Source organism: Callithrix jacchus, chromosome 4 (genome assembly GCF_049354715.1).
Source record: "Callithrix jacchus isolate 240 chromosome 4, calJac240_pri, whole genome shotgun sequence".
Classification (NCBI taxonomy): Eukaryota; Metazoa; Chordata; class Mammalia; order Primates; family Cebidae; genus Callithrix; species Callithrix jacchus.
The window spans coordinates 34,282,534-34,301,995 of NC_133505.1; the positions used below are offsets into that span (position 1 = coordinate 34,282,534).

Consider the following 19,462-nt stretch of genomic DNA (forward strand, 5'->3'; position numbering starts at 1 on the left):
TTTTTTTTTTTTTTTTTTTTTTTTCAGTTGAATGGGTGCCTCTGTCTCCCAGGCATTCCAGTCACCAGTTGAAAAGGCACTCATATTTGTGTGAGTTTTTGTGTGGAGACCCGCTGCCCAGGCTGAAACAGCTGCACTGGAGACTCATGGCACTTTTTCACCTGGGCATCTCCTGGTCTGTGGGAAATAAAAATTTGTTTGGAAATGCGGTGAGCACTCACCCTTTGCATTTTTGCTGGGAGCTGCAATCCAGAGATGTTCCTATTCAGCCATCTTGGATCTCTCCCCCAGAAGGAGCCTGTCTTTAGCCAGAGACAAGCAGGGGATTAAGGTCAATATCACCCTCAGGATCAAGGGGCTGCAGAGACTTCTGAGGCCAGTGTGCTGATGGCCCCCCTCAGAATTGCATCCTACCTAGCACTTTGGTAGGACCAGATCACTGACAGTAATAATTGCAGCTTTCATAGAAAGTCTTACGAAGATGGTGGCTGAGAGATATTGAAATCCAACCATTACATTACTGTGAGAGCTTGTGTCAGAGATCCTGATGGACATTTTCTGCTCCTGCCACAGGTGAACTTCACAGCAACCTTTCAAGAGAGCTCTTTTCATTTCACTATTCTTGCATGTGGATGTCCAGTTGTTCTGGCACCACTTGTTAAAAATAATCTTTTATCCATTTTATCATCTTTCTGGTTTCTCAAAGATTAGTTGACTCTAATTACGTGGGTCTATTTCTGGGCTCTGTATTCTGTTCCATTGATTTATTTGATGATTCCTTCACCAACACAACGCTATCTTGATTATTGGAGCTTTTGTACATTTTGAAGTCAAGTAGTGTCACTCCTCTGACTTTGTTCTATATTGTGCTGGCTATTCTGAGTCTCTCGTGCTTTCATAAAAAAAAAAAAATCCTTTAGATTAGATCATTTTGCCAATATTCATATAACTTGCTGAGATTTTGGTTGGGATTTCATTGATTCTATAAATTGAGTTGGGAAGAACCAATATTTAACAATACTGAGTCTTCCTGTCCATGAACATAGATGACCTCTTCACTGATTTAGTTCTTTTTTTTTTAATCAGAGCTTTGTAGTCTTCCTCACATAGATCTTGTACATTTTTTGTTAGATTTATACTTAAGTTTTTCACTTTTTGGCATGCTAATGTAAATGACATTGCCTTTTTAATTTCAAATTTCAATTGTTCACTGCTGTATAGAGAAAAGTGATTGACTTGTATATTAAACTTATTCCATATAACCTTTCTATAATCCCTTGTTTTGGTTTTGTGGTTGATTCTTTCAAATATTCTAAATTGTCAATCATGACATCTGTAAACAAAGACAGTTTTATTTCTTCTTTCTCACTCTGTATACCTCTTATTTCCTTTTATTGGTCTTATTGTATTAGCCAGGACTTCCAATGCAATGTTGAAAAACAGTGGTGAGAGGGGACATCCTTGGCTTATTTCTGATCTCAGTCAAGCTTCCAGTTTCTCATCATTAACTATGATGTTAGCTGTGAACTTTTGTAAGTATCCTTTATCAAGATGAAGAAGTTCTCAATGTATTCCTGGCATGTTACAGGGTTTTTGTTTTTGTTTTTCATGAGTAAATTTTGGATCATAACAAATGCTTTTTCTGCATATATCAATGTGACCATGTAATTTTTCTTTTTTAACTTATTAGTATGATCAATTATATTAATGAATTTTCAAATGTTGAATCACCATTACACACTTGTGCAATACCACTTGGTTGTAGTATATTGTTCTTATTATGTGTTGTGGACTCTATATGCTGACAATCAGTTAAGAACTTTTTTTTCATTTAGTTTTATGAGAGTGATCAGTCTTTAATTTTTGTTACTTTTAGTGTCTTTATATGTTTTGGTATTAGGGTAATGATGGTGTCAATATGATGAGTTGGGAAGTATTCCCTCTGTGTCTATCTTCTGGAAGAGACTACAGAGAAGAGTCATAATTTTTTCCTTAAATGTTTTGTAGAATTCACCAGTTAATGCATCTGGGCTTAATGCTTTCTGTTCTGCAATGGCATTAATTACTGACACAATTTCTTGAGGACTAATTCTCAGGTTAATACTCTGTAAAAATTAATTTAATTTCCATAATTAAATTTCTTTAATAGATATTTAGATTATCTATTTTGTTTAATTGATTTTTTGACTTGTTTAGGTTTACAGAACAGTTATAAAGCTAGAGCACACAGTTCTATCTACCCTACTTTCAAGTTCTATTAATGTTACAATTTAATAAAACCATGTTAAGGCTAGGAATGTAAGAAATTAACATTAGAGTAATATTATTGGTTAAACTATAGGCTTTGCTTGAATTTCACTAGTTTTTCCATTATTGTCCTTTGTGTGTTCCAGGATTCAGTTCAGATCATGATCTGAACCACCACACTGGTCAGTGCCTTTCTCATCACATCATATCAAGGACCGCACGATATCAACAGGACTTTGACCACTTGGTTAAGGGGGTGTTTGCCAAGTTCCTCCTCTGTAAGTTACAATTCTTTATATCCTACATTCCTTTCTTTGTGAGTCACCATGTCTAGCCCACATTCAAAAGAGGGAAATTAAGTTTCATCTTCTGCAAAAAGGATTCTCTTCATGTATTACTCGAAATTCTTCTGTAAGAAAGATTTGTCCCTTCACTCCCATTTATTTATTTCTTCAATTACTTATTTTTTTAATATAAAATGGATATTCATTTCACATTTTGGGTTCAATGCTGTTGTTATGTTATTGCTCAAATTATTCCAGATTTGTCCACAGGGGGCTATTTCAGGTTGGCTCCTGTGGCCCTTTGGCACATTCTCAATTTTTAGGTGAGAAGCAGCACTTCCTTTCTGGAATTGCATGATGTTCTAAGTTCATGTTGTATTTTCTCTATTCTAGCTTTGTAATTAGCTATTTTTCTAAGGAGCCCTGGTTTTTCCTACTGAAGAGATACATTTATAAACTATAATCTGGGCACTGGGTCCTCATTTGACTTTTCTAAGAGGACACAGGAATTCCAAGAGCTGCCTGAGATCACATAGTCCAGTAGCAGCTCTCACTTTAGGGCCACCTTAGAGCTTGTTCAGCACAGCCTTTGACATCCTCCACAAGATGGTCAGATATCCACGCACAGCTTTATTTCCTAAAGTTTCTATTTTTTTTAGCCTGCTGAGCTTAGACATTGATAATTTTATTCACTAGTATTTGAATAAGTAAGAATTTCACATTTCAGTAACACGGTTCATTTACAAAACTGTCAGAATAATCACAAGAAAAATAAAGCAGAGAAAGGGATCACTTACATTTTTTCTTTATTTCTTTTTTCACTCTCCCTTTGATCAGGTCTTTGTCCACAGTGAGCAATGATTTGAGCCTTACGATGTTTGTGCAGGAGGCTTCTTTTCCTCTGTGGTAGATTTCTTTCCTACTGGCTTCTTTTCAGCTACTGGTTTCTGTGTAGCTGCTGCCTTTTTTCCCACCAGAGGCTTCTTCTGCATCTTAGAACCAACAGCCTTCTTTTCTTACTTCCCTACCACAGACTTCTTGCCTGCAACCCCCTTCTCAACTGATTTGGCCTCTAATGCTGCTACTGCAGCTGCCTTATCCACCCAGAATTTGTGATTCCTGGTCTGGGGAAGAATGGTGTTCCAGCAGATGGTCTTTGCCTATGAGTTTAGTTTCAATTATTATTCTCAGAAACACATCAGTGGGTTCTTCTTCAGGACTCCTCAGTGAATATTCTTGTGCAGTGCTCAAGGGTCTCTTTGGATCTCTGGGCTTTTCAAGATTCTGCTGAGGTCTGTATTGATCATCTTGTATCTGGAAATGTTGTAGTTACTCTTGAGGGAAGCAGATTTGTGCCAAGTGCCATGCAATTCATCTAACTTCTGGAAAGTGCTTTCAGTCCAAATGCAGAATGTCCCACATGCCCACTAGGTGCAAGTTTCAGAATGCTCAATTTGTTACATTAAGTCGAGTAATTCCAGGGATGTTTCTGAAGACCTTGCTGATACCATCTAACCTCATTCATTATAGGTGATGTGAGGTCCCCTGCACTGGATACAATGACATTTTCTCATTTTGTCCTTGCCAGCTCTCATTAGCTGAGGGTACAGACGTTTTGATATCATCCCAGGCTCTACATTTCTTAAGAAGCAAAAGAGCCTCCTCGGTCTTTTTGTGGACTTCAACTATATCTTTGGCCATCACGGGAAGTACAGGAGTGTCCTCAATATGATGACCCTTAGACATGACTAACACTGGTCAGGCTGAGGCATCCAGGTCAGAGCAGGTAGCATATTGCTTTTGGGTTGTGTTCACTCTGTGGTGCCAATGGTGAAAGGCTTTGATTAGTGCAAACATGGGGCATCTGTAACACATATTTCCAAAAGCACTCTTGCCAGAACAGTGAGTTCCACCACCTCGAGCTCTGGATATTACAGACACAACATTGTCAGGATCCCATGACCCAGCACTGGTCTGATAACCTGCTAATTCACTGACAGCATGGGGCTGCCTGTTGTTTTTGTGCAGGTTGGTTTGAACAAAGCTCGTAATACCTGGTCCAATGAGAGCATTGAACACAGCAGGCAGAGTGACAGTCTTCCTGATGACACCCCCTTTTTGGAGTATATCAGCGGACAAACACACACCATGGTGTGGAGAGGAGAAAGTCATGCTCCTCTCAACCTGGTAGCTGCTGTAGAAGAAGATCACTTACATTTTTTTCCTGTGGAATATTTCCCTGTTCCTCCTGTGCTTTCCATGTCACTGGAATAGAAGAAAAGATGGTTCCCTTGGACCATGAGACAGAAATGGTGATGTGGAAACATCTGCCTTCATCACCTCCCCCAACCTTTTCATTTCTGCTCTGGCTGTGCCCATTCTCCCTGCCATTCCCTGACCCATGAGACTTTTCTTTCTCCCAGGCTTTCACGGAGAGCCCAGACTCTCACCTAGGAGCTGGCTCTTAGTGGGAAGTCAGTCATTACCCCCTGATGGTAGAAGAGGAGAGAAACTCCAGATCCTGGGGCTGGGGCAGAAGTTTTAGTAGGAATGAACGATATTAGAGTGAGAAGGACTTCCAAATGAGGAGTGATGTGTGAGTGCTCCTTGGGTGACTAAGGACATCCTCAGTATCTGCATTTAGGAGGGAGGAAAGGGACTTGGGTGCTGGAAAAGAGAAGGGGGTAGAGTCCAGATGAGACAGTCCTATCCATACCCCTTGTTTTCTGACAACACCTACCCCATCACACTGAGGAGCCCAGACAAGCCCAGAGGCCCCTTCAGGCAGGTGTGTCTCAGCTGCTTTCTAGGGAGGACCCCTAAACTGCCTAGTCCTGGTATATCTCATTCCCCTCACACTGCCCCAGGTCTAGTCCCAGTGAGCCTCAAGTCCAGGGTCAGCTCCTTCCCTTCCTGCAGCTAGTTCTGAGCGAGGTTAGCAGGTGAGAAGCCAGGTGCTCTGCATGGCAAGATGTGATTGTCCTCAGAGTCCTCCATACCAGTAACCCAAACCTGGATGGGGAACTGGATGCAGGACAGAGAAGTGGAATGAGGCTGGGACACATCTCAGTTTCCCTCTTGTCTCCCAGTCTTTCTGCTTATGTCTTCCCCTCCCCAACCCTGGGACATCTAAAAGCCCCAGCAGGAAGGGGAGACCTGGGTCCCCACCACTGCCTGCCAGATGTCTTTCATAAGCATGGCCACCTTTATTCTCACTGCAGCTTTAGGGCCTATGGCAGCACAGAGTGCTGGGTGATCCTGGAAGGTTCTTTCTTCACACATACCTGCCGGGCTGTTTCTTTCCATGTCAAGTCGGCTCAAATGGCACCTTTATGAGGCCTGACCTGATCACTCTATGTAAAAGTGTCACCTTGTTTTTATTTTGCATGATTGTTGACTTTGTATTTATTTTTTCTTTATATCTTCTGTGACTCTCTAACATACTGTGAAGATTTCTTTGTCCAAAGATGCCCTCACTAATATCTCCCATTCTGCTCTTTTGCAATGCAACCTTGCCATCCCCTATCAAGATCTGAGCCGAATCTTCCTCCCCTTGGATCTGGGACTAGCTTTGGTGACTAGACATGGGGCAAGTGACACTGCTTGACTTCTGAGCTTCTGACATAGGATGCCTTGTGGTTGTCACTTGGCCAATTCAACCACTGCCTCCTCAGTCCCAGGTACAGTGCTGGGAGCAGCCAGGGCACCTGAAGCAGCAGGGATGTGAAGTTACGCACTGGGTTATAGCCCCAGTGAGCTCCCAGATGACAGCCTGCAAGCACTGAGTGTAGCCCCGTGCAGGAGCCTCCTGAATGCTCTGAACCCGGCAGGCTCCAAATGACAGCAGCCCCAGCCCACATCACACTGAGTAGATGAGCTTCCCAGTTGAGCCTAGTCACCCACAGAAAGTGAAATCATAGCAAGCTTAATATTTTATTTTGGGCATGTTTTGTGGGTTGTTACCTGACAACAGATAATAGGAGCACACACTATAAAATTAACTACTATCATAATGTTTTTATTCATTGTCTTTCTTTCCTGTCAGATTGAAAGCATCAAGGAACAAGCGTTTTTCTCTTTTGATTAATCACCAGGTTTAGAACGATGCCTCACACAGAGACACTCATTAAACATTTGTTAAATAGATGAATAAAATCTGTGACCACGATTCTTTAATGCTTGGTCTGAGACTGGATTCAGGGGTTACTGGGGTTTTGTTTTCATGTTTGTTTAGTCAGCTTGCACTCCCATAACAAAATACCACAGAGAGGTGGCTTAAACTACAGAAATCTGTTTGTTAGAATTCTGGAGGCTGAAAGTCTAAAATTAAGGTGCCAGGAAACTCAGTTTCTGGTGAAGACCTCCTTTCTGGCTTTATACAGCTGCATTCTCACTATATCCTCACAGAGCCTTTCTTCAAGGCATTGCAGAGAGGGAGATGAGAGAGAGAGAAAGAGAGAGAGAGAGAGAGAGAGAGAGAGAGAGAGAGAGAGAGAGAGAGAGAGAGAGAGGGAGAGAGAGAGAGAGAGACTCTGGTGTTTCTTCCTCTTTCTATAAACACGAGTGCTATTGGATTTGGGCCTCACCTTTATGACTTCGTTTAACCAAAATTCTTTCCTTAAAGGTTTTACATTGCCTTAAAGGCAATCAAACTGGGGGATAGGGCTCCAGCATATGAATTTGGGGGACACAATTCAGTACATAACAGGGGTCTTCCATGAGGTGCATGTGTGTCAGGCACCAATAAATCGGTCTCAGTTTCCTGAGCCCCTCAAAAGCATGATGCTCAGCGCTGCCCCAGGCTCATTCATGGTCTAGTCATACCAGCACTGCAGTCCCACAGCCCCCGATGACCACCTGCCTCTGATGTCTCTCGGGCTCAGGAAGGGGGCATCTAGGTTGCAGGGTCATGGGTAGCTGCTGTCCAGATGGCAGCCGTGGATCAGCTGCAGTGTGGGGGACTCTGGGGAAGTCTCCCTGGGCATCTGGATCCCCCAATGCCCTGGATGAGTCATCAGGGTAGAAATGAAATTTTGGATTTAGGCTGCCGATTTCTTGAGTTCAACGGTTGTGGGTGGCAGAAAAAGGGCCCGAGGCTGCAGATTTCCTGAGTTCCAGGGTTGGGGGTGGCAGAAAGAGGGACTGAGGTTATAGGTGCTTGGGTCACCAAAGAAGGAAGAGACAGCATCCCAGTGTCTGTGGACAGTGAGTTGCAAAGGGGGCAGGGGCTGCCCCTGGAAATCTGGGAAATGGGTAGTTAGTTGTTCTGGGTCCTGCCATGAGGTCCTTTTATCCCACGATGGCACCTGGCACCCCTGCATATCCAGTGTAAATTGCCCAGGGCTCCTCAGCCTGGCACAAAAGCTCCCATTATCATAGGGAAAGAAGGGACGGCTGAAGTCTATGACAGTTTATTGATCAGTGCTAATCTGAGATATGACCATTAGGTCCTAGGGCAGGGAGTGGGACCCAAGAAACCCTGAAAATTTTGGAGCAGGCTTGGTCCCTACAGGTGTGGCACAGACACCTGCCCTTCCTTCTCTATGGTCCAGGACCTGGAAAATACTCTCCAAACACTACCCTCCAGGAATGCCCTAGGCCAGCCCTTTCCCTGCCACCCTCTCCTTGGTTCCTTCTTCTCCTCTCCTGGTGCCCTCTACCCACATTATGTCCCTTTTTTCCCCCTGCCTTCACTTCCCCAGGAGCCTCACTATTTATCCCTTTTTCTGGACCTAAGGCTCCAGTACTTATTTTCTGAGATCCAGGGTCTGACTCCTGGAATTTGTCTGGCAGGCCAAGAGGATGCCACCTGGGTTGGTGGGGGACACAGAAAGTCCATGGCACAAGCTACAGCTGAGCTGCTGTAGGTCTCCCCAGAGCTGAGCTGAGAAGATGCCCTGGTTAGGGGAAGCCATGGCAGGTGCAGTGATAGAATTCCCTGCACAATAGTGATGGGGTTGAAAGGAAACCTTCAAAGTCAGTGAAGCTGGCTGGTTACTGCTCGGCTGTGCTGATGCCCTATAAAAGGATCATGAGAACCTTTGGATTGTTAACAGCCATCACTGGCTACATGTGACAATCTCTGCAGTGTCTCATGGAGAGATCTTTATCTCCTGTAGAGAAAGATAGTGTGAAATTGTAGTTGAAAACATCATTACAAGGTCCACAGTGCTCCACAGATGTTTGACACTCAGCCAAGGCAGGCCTGTTACAGGAAAGTCAGGGCTCTGGTGGAGAAACCTGAGATTATGCAAACTGGAACAGCGTTATCCAGTGGGTATCCTCCAGGGTCCTCTGGGCATGCAGAGGAGGCTCACCCTTCTCTAGTAATGGTTCCCACTTCCTGTGCTGGAAGATGCTGCAGAAGCCTAACCCCTAGGATGCAGTGGGAATCCCATACAGGAGCTTTGCAGAAATGCCCGGCACTTCCCTGTAAGAGCCTGAGGAGCACTTCTGGGATTGGAATTTGAGGACACTTGATCAAGGAACCAGAATTTCTGCCTGGATGAATAAAAGTCGTTTGGCTTAGTTTGTGGAACAAGTAGAGGATGGAATAATGAGGCTGAGAGAAGTGGGTGTGGTTAAGGCTCACCAGGACAATGCTTCACAAGAAGACCCAGAGGGCACACCTTCCACCAGAGCCTCAGGAACGTGCTGGTGAGAGGGACCTGCATCACTAACAAGTGTCAGGGTGTTGTCCTCTGCAGGCTGGGGGTGATGGTACTAACGATGGTCCCAGAGTTTATTAATATCTCTGGGGATAAGGTGGCCCTGATGAGACAAAGACCAAGTGGTGGCAGTGACCTTCAAAAGCCAGGGGTCACCGTTACTATGGCAACCTCAGAGGAGCAGCCAAGAGGGCTCATGCTGCAGGTAGTGTGGAAAAGGTTAATAGAGGGTGGTGTCCCAGAATTAGGACAGACAGCCAACGAGGGCACTGCTTGATACCTATGATAAGAGAGCAAGACCTGAGGAGCATGTGGGTGGAGGTGTTTGACCCAATACAAAGTCATGATCCCATCCTCAATGCCTAGACCTCAGCCAAGATTCAGATTCAGATTTCAGTGACAGAAGAGGAGTCTATATCCCTAGGAGAGACACCCTGCAACCCCGTGGAAGTGTATGCTGGGACAATTCCCTAAGTCCTTCAGAAAAGGAACCTACAGCTATTTACTCAGGAGACTGCACACTGGGGAAGGGAAACAGGCAGAACTGGGGAGATTACTGACACTGGTGTGAGCTGATATTGACGCCCAGATGCCCACAGCACTATCATGCCCCCATCACAGTGGGGCTTGCAGAGGCCAGGGAATAAATCTGAACACATTATGGCCCACATGGAACCACTGGATCCATAGACCCAAACCTGGTTATCTCCCAATTCCCTGAGTGCATAATTGACACTGATGTCCTGCTAAGTGGAGTCACCCCCACAATGGGACCCTAGTTTGTGGAGTAAGGGCTCTAATTTAGCTGAAAGACAAAGGGAAACCTCTGACACTACCCCCATCCTGGCCAAATAAAAAATCATAGTGTGTCCCAGGGTGAGTCTTGTGAAAGACACTGAAAGTATTGTGAGGGTCACACCACCATTAGAGAGCTGAAGGGATGAAGGATGTGGGGTGGTGTTAGAGTTTTCTATTGTCTCTACCTAATCCAGCAACCTGTCCCTGAGAAGGCCTGATGAGGCCTACAGAATGAATTATATTACTCCAGGTCTGGACAAGTAAGAGTTAAAACTGCAACTTTTATGTTGTCTAGATATCACTGGTAGAGCAGACTAATAAAGCCTTGGGCACACAGTGTGCAGCTGTGGATTTGGTGAGTGCATTCCTTTCCTCTCCAATTAGGAAGTGGATATGGAGTGATTCACATTCATGTGGGATCCACAACACATGTATTGATAGTCTGCTTCATGGCTATTGTAACTCCCCTGCCCTCTATAATATAGTCTTAAGACTGTATTAGCCATACTGGGTATCCTATAGGATATTAAATCAGCTCATTTCATTGACAACTTCATGTTGATTGGGGTAGATGAGCAGCAGTTAGAAAGTGCACTGGAATCCCTGCAGTGCACTGCAAGGACTTCACTGGAAAACATGCAGGTGAAGATAAACCTTACAGAGCTTCCAGAGTGGCCACTGAAGTGACGTTTTATGGGTGTACAATGCCGAGTGTTTAGGGGAAAGCTGGTGTGTCCCCTCCAAGGTAAAATACAAACTGTTTTATCTTGCATCCCCACCAGAAGGAAGGAAGCACACTGCCTGAAGAGCCTCTTTGAGTTCTGATACCACGTTCCACATCTAGGTATGTTGCTTTGGCCCACACTCTAGGTGACAAAGAAGGAGGCCAACTTCAAGTGGGGCCTGCATAGGAAATGACCCTGCAGCAGTTCCAGGTCATGTTTCAAGCAGCCACCAACCCTCAGACTTCCTCATACTGGTGGTGCCAGTGGTGGAGAAAGATGCAGGATGGAGCTGAACCACGCACCAGCGGGAGAGTCACAGTGGAGGGCCTGGGATTCTAGAGTAAGATCACATCATCCACAGCAGAGACATAGCCCCTGTTAGAAGCAATTTTTAATATTACTGGTCCTGATTTCATACACTGCTTGACCACAGGACACCATGCAACTATGTGGTTCCAAGTGCCTGTGTGACCCACAAAATCACAGATTGCACTGGCCCAGCAGCTTCCATCGTGAGGTAAAAATGGTCCACCTGGGTTGAGCCTGAGTCCCGGGTTGACACCTTCAGAAAACACCCAAGTCTGAAGTGGCACTGAACAACCAAACAGACAATGGAAGTCAGCCGGCCCTCACCGTGGGTCAGCCCAGGCCTGGTAGGATGGACTCATGAATGGAGCAAGCACAGTGGCAGGCATGAGGCTACATATGGAACCAGAAGCACTGACTTCCCCCTGCCAAGGCAGACCCAGCTGCTGCCACCTCTGAATGTCCAACTCATCAGCATTTGAGGCCCATGGTATGCTCTAGTGGGCACTATTTCTTTAGGCGACTAGCCGCTAAATAACAAGGTGACTACATTTAGACACTTCCATCCTGGAAGGGCCACAGGTTCGTCTTCACAGGGTTAGGCACCTATTCCATGGGTGAGTTTTCCTGTCCTGCTCTGAGACACTCAGTCAGCACCACTCTCCAGGTGCTGTTGACATTCCTGATCTGCCGGCTAGGCGGTGCTCCCAGCCCATTATGTGCCTGAAGGACTCACTTGGCAGGGAAAGTTTCAGCATTTCTGTGACTGTGGGTTTCACTAATCCTATCACCATCTGCACCACCCAGGGGCTGCCAGCCTCAAGGAATGCTGGACAGGTCTTCTACAGGCAAAACTCAGTGCCAGCCTGGAGGAAGCACTCAGGGGTGGGAGCCATCTTTCAGGACTTGGTGCATTGTTTGAATCAGAGATGTCTCTACAGTACTGTGTTCTCAATAGGAAGAATATGTGGGTCCAGAAGCCAAAAGGTGGAAACAGGTATGGCTTCATGTCCAATCTCTTAGGTTCCCCTAGAAAGGTATTTTGCATATTTTATCTCCAACACTGGGCTGTGCAGGGTAGGACGTCCTGGTTTCCAAAGTACTCTTAAAAGGAGACAAGAGACAGCCCATTGAACTACACATTAAGACTGTCACCAGAGAAGTTTAAACAGTATGTACCCATAGACCAGCTGGTGAGATGATGAGTCTCCTTTTCTCTAGGACCAGATAGCAGATCTTCATCCTTGGCTGAATAGATCCAGCCAAGAGGAGGCATGGCTACTTTCACACAATGAGAGCAGAAGTATGTGTGAAAACCAGAGATCTAACTGGGAGCCTTCGGGTTTCCCTTCCCCCATTGTAAGCGTGAGCAGAATCATCCAGCAATTCAGCCTGAGATCATTTGATTTCCAAGGGCCCAGATCCATCAGGGAGGAAGGTTTGAGTCACACTCCTGAGTGATCTCCCAAGGCCCTGCTCCTGTGCTCTGACATCCTAAGTAGTATTGGTGGTGAGGGGCTCCTTCCTGTGGGCTGCTCCCAACCAGTGATGGGTCACACCGTGACACTAAGGCAGGACATTCCACAAAGACAGGGGACACCTCTTATGGCAAACTATGGCTCCAGGACTCCTCCATGGCCTTGCTCAACTTTCCTAGATTGTCTGTGGTCTAGGACACATCCAGTAAACCTTTTCCCCTCTGTCCATCACTGGGGGTCACACTTGTATCTTGGTCTGTTGCCTTTCCCAGGGTAACCTACCTCCCTCACCATATTATCTAACATGTGTGTCCCCTAATAAAATCCTGTTATTTGAATTCCATTTTGGCACTTGACTTTTTGAGAATTTGGACTACAAAACCATTTTCATGTGCACACCAGTGACCTCTTAGTTATTCCAATTTGTAATCCTTTTGTTTATTCAAATTTTTCTACCTGTATTGGCTCCATTTTGCTGATATTTGTATTACACTTTTGAGTTTGTTGATGTTTATTGCTTTAACTCACTAAATGTGGGGGTGGTTTGTTACACAGCAATGGATAACTAACGGAGCCTTCTCATGTTTCCATTATTCTACAGAGGTTTACTACATCTGTTTTATTTCCTCCTGTTTTGATAATATTAGCCATACATAGAGTTTCTAGTTTCTCAATACCTAGTCTTGTCTATATTTTAACTTTTTTCTACTTTATTCCTTTCCTTTCTCCTTCCTTCTCTTCCTCCCTCCCTCTCTTTCTTTTCTATTTCCATCCAAACTCTCACCCTCCCTCCTTCTCACTCCCCTTTTCTTTCTTTTTTCCCTTCTTTTTCCTTTTGTTCTTTCACTCTTTCCTTTATTCCTCCTTCTTTCCCTCCCTTTCCCCATTTTTTTGCTTTTTATTATAAAATTTTCCTAACATATAAAACAACCCTACTTGATTGTGCCATAAGTAAGCATTTTCTGAATCTATATTTCAAAACTGTAATGCCACAGTATATGAGAAACAAATAGACAACAGGAAGTTATTAACAGAGTCTGAATAAAAATGCCTGCTACAAAGCTGCAGATGAGACACAGGTTTTTAACTTAATTCCTTCAACTCAGTGTTTTCAGAACACATCATCAACATCAAGCATTACATATTTATTTAAAAGTTTAGGCCGGGTGCGGTGGCTCATGCCTGTAATCCTAGCACTTTGGGAGGTCAAGTCATGTGGATCACCAGAGGTCAGGAGTTCAAGATCGGTCTGGCCAACATGGTGAAACCCCGTCTCTACTAAAAACACAAAAATTAGATGGGCCTGGTGGTATGTGCCTGTAATCCCAGCTATTTGGGAGGTTAGGAGAATCACTATTGAGGTAGGAGAATCACTTGAATGGGGTGGCAGAATTTGCTGTGAGCCAAGATCACACAACTGCCCTCCAGCCAGGTGACAGAGCAAGACTCAGTCTAAAAAAAAAAAAAAAAAAAGTTTAAGTAGGCAAAATCACTTTGAAAATTATATTATCATTATCTAGTATTGTTAAAGTCCGTAGCATATATCATCCAGCCTCTCTCCTAATCGTACAATCTGGGGACTTTCTTGCCTATGTTCCAAGGAGACATGCACAATAATGTTTATGGCAAAAACTGGAATCAGCCTCCTATACATCAATAGGAAGCTGGTGAAATTGTGGTATAACCATAAAATGTAAACCTTTAGCAGCAAAAATAAATGACAGCCTCCCACACCACAGATAACTCCTATATGTAATGTGCATCATGAAAAAATAAATGCAGCAGGAATTTGCTATATAGGAAGCTTTAAAACTAGCAAAACTAATAGTTGGTTTGGAGATACGTATGTATGTATAGATGTGTATATAGATAGATAGGTGGATATAGATATACATTTATTGCACAAATCTTTAAAGAAATACAAAGGAATAATAATCACAAGACTCAGGATGGAGTTTCCTTCTGCTGGATGGGAATGGGCAGCCACCCAGGGTAGCTTTACAGGTTCTGTGTTTTACAACAGTGCTGGGCACCCTGGTAGTTGCTTGATTATAATTCCTTAAATAGAGTTTTTCAAATTAAAATATACCTGGTTTTTATTAAAGTGAAAGAGAAAAGAATACTAAAGTTCATTGCAAGAATCCTTAATGAAAACTACTTACATTGGAAGAAAACCATAGAGAATTGTAAGGAGCCATATGACAGAGAGGATGAGGATGCCATGAAAATGGTCTTGGCTAAAAATAGGTCATTTGATCCTTGGCTCCCTGACATCTCTCCAGATTTTTAAATATACAATGTTAAATCGGATGTGCAAGGTAATTCCTTCTTGCAAAGGATATGATGTTACATTTTACTACACATACACCTGAATTAAACTTTTACCAAATTGGAAATGCACATCATTGATCAAAATAAATGAAACAAGAAAAGAGTAGATAGGAATAACCAGTTATAGAATAGCAAATATGAATGGACAACAAAATAGGACTGCAAAAAAAATTTTTTTTAAACCTTCAGAAGCACATAATACCATTGCTATTTAGAATCATAGTGGTGTCTAAATTACTTCTATCACATTCATTCAATACCAGAACAAACAGTGTTAAGTTTATTATAGAACGCCCACTAAACAGCTAGTTTTGAAACAACTTGTTTCTCAACTCATGCTGACAATGTTGGGCTACTACATCAAACCAAAGTTATTGCATCATGCTAAGTTAGATGTGTGGACTGGAGTATGACATTTACATTTTTGTAAATGAAAAGCCATCTGATTAGGCAATTTCTTTCTAAGTGAAAGCAAGTTTATCAGAGAAGTAAAGAAATAAAAGAATGGCTATTCCAGAGACAGAGCAGTGTTTCTTCTTTTTAAGTATAGGCAGATGTTTTTTGAAGAAGATATTTCAATAAGAAAACTACCCTTGGGGCATACTTACACAAAATTTGAGACATCTTAGACAAAACAAATACTTAATTTCAAGGCATTATTTTTATGGAAATGAAGTCTTGGAACTATTTAATCTAGTGACTCTATGTTCAAAACTGTGTTAACTCATTGAAGAGAACATTGTTATTATAGGTATTTGCAAGGAAAACTCAGAGATATTATATTATCTCTTTTCTTTGTCTCAAACTGTTTTCCCCTCAGCACCCAAGGTTCTGTGATGTCTTATACTTTTAATCATTAATTTAAAAAGAGAAGCTTATCAGAGAATTAGAAAAAAAACTGTATTAAAATTCATATAGATCCAAAAAAAAAGAACTTGTATACCTGGGAGAATCCTAAGCAAAAAGAACAAAATTAGAGGCATCAGACTACCAAACTTAAAACTATACTACAAGGCTACAGTTCCCAAAACAGCATGGTATTAGTTAAAAAAAATAGGCATGTAGACCAATGACACAGAATAGAGAACTCAGAAAGAAGACCTCACATCTACAACCATGTGCTTTCCAACAAATGTGACAAAAACAGGCAATAGGGAAATGATTTCCTATTTAATAAATGGTGTTGAGAGTACTGGCTAGCCATATACAGAAAATTAAAACTGGACCCCTTCCTTACACCTTACATAAAAATTAACTCAAAATGGATTCAATCCTTAAGTATAAACCCAAACTATAAAAACTCTGGAAGAAAATCTAGGCAATACCATTCAGGACATACACACTGGGCAAAGACTTTGTGATGAAATTGCCAAAGCAACTGCCACAAAAGCAAAAATTGACAAGTGGGATCTAATTAAAGAGAAGAAATTCTGCACAGCAAAAGAAACTATCATCAGAGCAAACAAACATCCTATGGAATGAAAGAAAATTTTTGCAATCTATCCATCTGACAAAGATCTAATATTCAGAATCTAGAAATAACTTAAGCAAATTTACATAAAAAATTTATTAAAAAGTGGACAAAGGACATGAACAGATACTTCTCAAAAGAAGACATACATGAGGCCAAAAACATAAGAAAAAAAGCTCAACATCACTGATCCTTGAAAAAATGCAAATCAAAACCACAATGAGATGTCATCTCATGCCAGTCAGAATGGCAATTATGAAAAAGTCAAGAAAAAAACAGATATACCTGTTTTATCTGTTTTTCCTTGACTTCTAAATAATTTTTTATTAATAAATTTTTAGTGCTCTTGAGTCACTCAGGCGCTGCTTATTAATAAATTTTTATTGCTCTCGAGTCACTCCGGCGCTGCTCTTGTGTCTCATGTGTGTTAGACAGCCAGCCCACCTTGCTTTCTAATACCTGTGAGCCTTTTCTTTTCAGGATGCCTGAGGAAGTGCACCATGGAGAGGAGGAGGTGAAGAATTTGGCCTTTCAGGCAGAAACTGCCCAACTCATGTCTCTCATCAGCAATACCTGCTATTCCGACAATGAGATTTTCCTTCGGGAGTTGATCTCTTAATGCTTCTGATGCCTTGGAAAAGATTTGCTATGAGAGCCTGACAGACCCTTCCAAGTTGGACCGTGGTAAAGAGCTGAAAATTGACATCATCCCCAACCCTCAGGAACATACCTTGACTTTGGTAGACACAGGCATTGGCATGACCAAAGCAGATCTCATAAATAATTTGGGAACCATTGCCAAGTCTGGTACTAAAGCATTCACGGAGGCTGGTGCAGACATCTCCATGATTGGGCAATTTGGTGTTGGCTTTTATTCTGCCTACCTGGTGGCAGAGAAAGTGGTCATGACCACAAAGCACAACGATGATGAACAGTATGCCTGAGAATCTTCTGCTGGAGGTTCCTTCACTGTGCGTGCTGACCATGGTGAGCCCATTGGCAGGGGTACCAAAGTGATTCTCTACCTTAAAGATCAGACAGAGTACTTAGAAGAAAAATGGGTCAAAGAAGTGGTGAAAAAGCACTCTCAGTTCATAGGCTATCTATCACCCTTTATTTGGAGAAGGAATGAGAGAAGGAAATTAGTAACGATGAAGCAGAGGAAGAGAAATGTGAGAAAGAAGAGGAAGATAAAGATGTTAAAGAAAAGCCCAAGACTGAAGATGTGGGTTCAGATGAGGAGGATGATAGCGGTAAGGATAAGAAGACGAAAACTAAGAAGATCAAAGAGGAATACATTGATCAGGAAGAACTAAACAAGACCAAGCCTCTTTGGACCAGAAACCCTGATGACATCATTCAAGAGGAATATGAAGAATTCTACAAAAGCCTCACCAATGACAGGGAAGACAACTTGGCAGTCAAGCACTTTTCTGTAGAAGGTCAGTTGGAATTCAGGGCATTGCTATTCATTCCTCATGAGGCTCCCTTTGACCTTTTTGAGAACAAGAAGAAAACGAACAATGTCAAACTCTATGTCCATCATGTATTCATCATGGACAGCTGTGATGAGCTGATACCAGAGTATCTCAACTTTATTCGTGGTGTGGTTGACTCTGAGGATTTGCCTCTGAAAATCTCCCGAGAAATATTCCAGCAGAGCAAAATCTTGAAAATAATTCACAAAACATTGTTAAGAAGTGCCAAGTGCTCTTCTCTGAGCTGGCAGAAGACAAGGAGAATTATAGGAAATTCTATGAGGTATTCTCTAAAAATCTCAAGCTTGGAATTCACGAGGATTCCACTAACCAATGCTGCCTGTCTTAGCTGCTGCGCTATCACACCTCCCAGTTTGGAGATGAGATGACATCTCTGTCAGAGTATGTCTCTCACATGAAGGAGACACAGAAGTCCATCTGTTACATCACTGGTGAGAGCAAAGAGCAGGTGACCAACTCAGCTTTTGTGGAGAGAGTGTGGGAGTGGGGCTGTGAGGTAGTATATATGACTGAGCCCATTGACGACTACTGTGTGCAGGAGTTAAGGAGTTTGATGGGAAGAGCCTGGTCTCAGTTACCAAGGAGGGTCTGGAGCTACTGGAGCATGAGGAGGAGAAGAAGAAAATGGAAGAGAGCAAGGCAAAGTTTGAGAACCTCTGCAAGCTCATGAAAGAAATCTTAGATTAGAAGGTTGAGAAGGTGACAATCTCCAATAGGCTTCTGTCTTCACCCTGCTGCATTGTGACCAGCACCTATGGTTGGACAGTCAATATGGAGTGGATCATGAAAGCCCAGGCACTTTGGGACAACCCCACCATGGGCTACATGGTGGCCAAAAAGCACCTGGAAATCAACCCTGACACTGCAGCAGAAGGCTGAGGCAGACAAGAATGACAAGGCAGTCAAGGACTTTGTTGTGCTGCTTTTTGAAACCACCCTGCTCTCTTCTGCCTTTTCCCTTGAGGATCCCCAGATCCACTCCAACTGCATCTACTGCACCACCAAGCAAGGTCTAGGTATCGATGAAGATGAAGTGGCAGCAGAGGAACCCAGCGCTGCAGTTCCTGATGAGATCCCCCCTCATGAGGGTGATGAGGATGCGTCTCTCATGGAAGAAGTAGATTAGGAGTTCATAGTTGGAAAACTGCCCTTGTATAGTGTCCCAATGGCTCCCACTGCAGCCTTGAGTGCCCCTGTCCCACCTGGCTCCCCCTGCTGGTGTCTGGTGTTTTTTTTCTCTCCTGTCCTTCTGTAGAAGGTAGGAAACAAGGGTGTCAAGCCCCCATACTTTCCCTACTCTGACAGCAGGATTGAATGTTGTGTATTGTGGTTTTTTATTTTGTTTGTTCATTTTGTTCTGAAATTAAAGTATGCAAAATAAAAAATAAATAAATCTTTATTAAAAATTTTTTAAATCTGAAATTACATTTTATTGATGGAAAATATCATCAAAATAGTACCACTATGGACTAAACTGCCTGAGTTTTCATTTCACATTGAGATATTAGAGTAGAAAAGCCTTTAGCACAATTTTGCTCTGTGTAAGTCACAAAGAGTGCAGCCCCAGTACTAAACCTGGGGGAAGATTCTCCTGTTGGATGGAATCTGTGTTGTTCTATCGAGACTTTTGTGCTAATCTTTCAAAAAGGGATATG

General features: G+C 42.9%; 1 non-coding gene and 1 pseudogene across 1 annotated transcript in view; one reads left to right on the top strand and one right to left on the bottom strand.

Annotated features, from left to right (window-relative positions):
- Positions 1 to 1,152: 1,152 nt before the first annotated feature.
- LOC103792335 (large ribosomal subunit protein uL4) overlaps positions 1,153 to 19,462 on the bottom strand; it is a 521,713-nt gene continuing 503,403 nt past the window's right edge. The window contains exon 5 of the transcript XR_013533875.1: positions 1,153 to 4,796. This is a non-coding gene — a transcript (large ribosomal subunit protein uL4). The remainder of the gene's footprint in view (positions 4,797 to 19,462) is intronic.
- On the top strand, positions 16,735 to 18,933 carry LOC144582305 (heat shock protein HSP 90-beta pseudogene; annotated as a pseudogene).